At 43.9% G+C, this 3979-nt stretch overlaps 1 long non-coding RNA gene across 1 annotated transcript in view; it reads right to left on the reverse strand.

Annotated features, from left to right (window-relative positions):
- Window positions 1–954: 954 nt before the first annotated feature.
- Window positions 955–3979, reverse strand: part of LOC114056519 — a 28195-nt gene continuing 25170 nt past the window's right edge. Inside the window, exons 2-3 of the long non-coding RNA XR_003571020.1 lie at window positions 3574–3667; window positions 955–1127 (exon numbers count right to left, since the gene is read on the reverse strand). This is a non-coding gene — a long non-coding RNA (uncharacterized LOC114056519). The remainder of the gene's footprint in view (window positions 1128–3573; window positions 3668–3979) is intronic.

A 3979-nucleotide genomic window follows, 5' to 3' on the forward strand; every position in this document is an offset into this window, starting at 1 on the left:
GAAGGGTCCATCACCAGTATGGCCACCTTTTATGCTCTTACCCTTTCCAGAATTTGCCAAAGTGGTGGCATACAGGGCAGGAAGCCTGCTCTTGTGTTCGCAGAGTGGAGCCGTGGGATGTTGTACTTGTCTGAGCCCCGGCATTCCTCCTTGCTCCCTCATCTTTCCTTTGCTGCCTCCTGTTGCATTTGGAGCCAAGCAACTCAAATTGCCTCAGTTTCCCCAGTTTGCTTTGTACCACTTTCCTCTTCCAGTTGACTGCCTTCTCAGAAATGGGCAAACCAGTTATGCCAAAGAGCAAGTAGTGGAGGCTGTAAGTGAGGGTTCTGGGCAATCTGTGGCTTTTATTCAAGGCTTCCCTAACTCCCTCAGGAAATGGCCTGTATTTTGATCATTTTGATCAGTGTGGCCATAGACAACACCCAGTTTGCCATAGATCTTTCTGTGTTCTGCATGAGAGGTCTGGGAGTTCGGTATTCCTACTTGCTTGGCTCTCACATGCTCTTAAACGACAATATAACATTTCAAGAAATAAAATGAGGTTTTTGTTTTTTCCCCTAATAAATGGTCTTCCATGAAATGTGTCTGAAAATTTCCGGAAGGCTCTCTCGATTTTAATCAGTAACAAACCCTATGTTTTTGTGTTGAGGGCAACTGAGGAGATTCTGCCTGCTTTGCTACTTTCTTGCCTTACCCCACATCCTCCATTTTCCCTCTTGTATTATTACCTTAAACAATATCTTTTTGAAAAGCGTACTCTTTCTGAAGGTGCTTTGTTAAAAAGCAAAACAAAAACACAAAACCAACAGCAAATAACAAACTTCCCTGAAATTCCCACAGAAACAAATAAGACAGCTTTGAAATTGGAAAGCACTGGCACACGGTGCCACTAAGCCCAGATGTTACAGCCCTGAGAAACCACAGTTGCCCTCCAGTTGTTCTGCTGACCTATTTTTCACCTTCCATTTGATGTTCTTCCATCGAGCCCCAAGGTTTCCAGGCTCAAGCACCAACATCCACAGAGACCCGCTAATTGGCAACAGAAGACCAGAGTGTGTACAGAAATAATGTTCCCTCTGCTTCCTCTCTCCATGTCGTGTACCTAAAAGGGCTCCCAAGGAAGGTGGCTATAATGAGAAAGGTGCATTAGACACTGTATGCTGGTATGTGTGTAGACAAAGGAAAGCTGAGAAAGGCCCTGCTGAACTGGAGCAACTGGCATGTACTCAGATGAGGGGTTTTTTTCCAGAGATCAGGAGCTGCTTTTCTTTGTCCCTCAGCCCTCATGACCTTTCTGGGAAGAGAGAAAGGTGTCCCATGTGCATAGTGCCACATACCCTCAGCTAACCCTCAAACATTTTTGCAGGCAGAGGACAACTGAGCTCTCCTGTTCCAGGCAGGACTCTGAAACTCCCTCTTTCCCTGTCTTGACTCACAGATAATTACTTTGTGGTGGGTGCCATCAAAGTAACCATGCCATGAGAATGTGCCCTCTTTGCACTGCTCAGTGTTCATGAAAGACAGACAGATGGAGATTAAGGGGGGGAAAAAATGTAGCCCTTTCTCATTTCTTTTTAAAACTATGTATGGCTCTTAATGTTACAGTCTCACTAAGTATTTTGAGACTGTGTTTATAGTCTTATCTTTGGAAGGACCTTAGGCCTACTGGATTTATTATATCATTGTTTCTAGAGGAATTCTGTATTTTAAACTACCCTCTGGGCCCACTGGGGCTGTATAAAGTGTTCAGACACTTTCATTGTGTTCTCATTATTATGAATATGTATTAATTTTTTTTTAATGTCCTGCCACATCTGTGGTGTTGATATCACAGGACTGATTTCTTCTGTCAGATACTCCTGGGTAAAGCAGCTCATGTGAGTATCTTGCAGCACATACAATTTGTGTGGAAGCAATTGTATATGACCTTCTTTGCATTGTCCTACCAATGACCCCTTCTGTAATCAGGCAGAAATCATGTTCCTGAAGAGTGGGAGGTATTACTGCTTCCATGCTGGTCCGTTCCTGGGCCCCTGCTGCACAGACATTGCCAACAGTAACAAATTGCTCTGAGTTATGTGCAGCAGTTTAGTGACGTGGACCAGTTATTTATTAGAGAGGGAGCTGAGACATCAGCAAAGGGCCAAAGTGTGAATAACAGAAAAATTAAATTAGGCTGCCTCATCTAGCAGGCTTCTTGCAAAACTGATCTCTCTTCTGGATCTCACCTTGTTTATCTAATGGGAGATCACATGCAGAGTTTTGAGAGTAACCCCCTTACAAATAAAGAAATGTCCCCAAGGGCTGTGGATAAAGGTGACACAGTTGGACTAAATTGTATTTCCAGAGATTGAAAATCAGTGATTTATTGTTTTGTTAGTCACAGTTTCCTAAGTTCAAACTTGGCTGTGATAGTGATTGCCTTGCTCAGAGGCACCTTTCAATTTCACGATATATGATACAAATAAGGGACCTCCTCCCACGCACTTGGAAGGACAAGGCAGCTCCAGAAGACCAAGGTTTTCTGGTAAAAGCCAGGTCACTGGAGGTCACTGAAGCAATGCTGATTGCCAAGATAGAAAACCCTTATTTGTTTTGACTCGGAAAAGAAACTTCTAAGTTTAACACCATGGGTCTATAATGTGGACATTTCAAAAATGGGAGAAGACCTCTTTATGGTGACCCTTTAATAGTTGTATTGATGGGCAAAAGTGATGCCAGTAGACAACTGGTCTGCAAACATAATGAAGTTTCACCCTCAGTGATTCAATTCAGTTTGCCCAGAATAAGCTTCTTGGTCCCTTTCTTCCCTTCAGTGGTCACCCATTATAATGCTCAGTACATTTACCTGATGCAGAATCCTGAAGGGCTGGAATGCTCTGGAGAGGACACTGGCAGCTCCTGGAGAGCGAAGGGCTTTTCAGGCAGATTGAGATGTGACAGTAACGTGACCCAGACCTGTAAAGATCTGAAACAGAAGAGTGGGTGGGAAGAGATGTTGATGCAAACTCCAGTGCAAAAAACAGGCTGTGCTGAATAAGTGCTTCTCTTTCCTGGGCCCCTCACTGGGCACCAGAGAGACTTGGGCTTGCGTGATGCACCACAATCAAATGGTTTTCAATTGGATCAGTAACTGTGGCACATGACCCTGGCAATAGAAACCCAAGGAACTGGTGCTGAGCTCTTTGCTTAAGTTAAGCCTCCAAAACCCCACAGCACACTGCGGAAGTGACTTCCATGAAGATGGACAAATAAAGTAGACTGTCACAGGACAAATAAAGTAGACTGTCACACTTGCAAATAGATGTTGGTGTGTGAATTCTGCTGGGAAAAAAAATCAGTAAGACCTTAATAATGGCTACAAGCTGCCTTCGGATCTACCTAACCACTGTGGGATTGTGTCTTCAGGATAAAGCTTTGAAATAAAAAAGGGGTTTGGCTTGGTTCAGATTGAATCAGCTCCTCCCCAGCAAAAACACTGCAAAGACCCGGGTCATCAGTGAGGCTTTGGGTTACTAGCTTTGGAGGGGCTGAGGGCTGCAACCGCAGGGACTTGCTGCTGAGGCTGCTCACCTGTTGCCCACCTGTTTGCAAGGCAGGGGCTGTGTATGCCTTCCATGGGGACAGCCTCTAGCAGACAGACCTCTTACTTGTGAAATCTTTCATTCTGTAAAAATGATTTTTTTTAAAAAAATTGCCTTTTTTAATTATGAAATTTTAAAATACTGGATTATATTTCTTTCTCTTCTCCTCCCTTCCCCCCCCCCCCCCCTTTTTTTTTTAACTCCTTCAGTTTCCCTCCTTTTGCCTCTCCCTGATGTTTCAGCATTTCCTCTGCTTTGGAGGTGCACCAACCAGCTAAAGCAAAAATACTTGGATCCTGGATCTGTTTCACCCACCAGAAAAGAAAAGTCTGGGGAGGAGGACAGAAAATTTTCCCAGTGTTTTACAACTATAGCTCCCAAAATCAGATGAAAAA

The sequence above is a fragment of the Empidonax traillii genome, unplaced genomic scaffold (genome assembly GCF_003031625.1).
Source record: "Empidonax traillii isolate 1590-97213 ecotype Southwest subspecies unplaced genomic scaffold, ASM303162v1 scaffold94:size1391941, whole genome shotgun sequence".
NCBI lineage: Eukaryota > Metazoa > Chordata > Aves > Passeriformes > Tyrannidae > Empidonax > Empidonax traillii.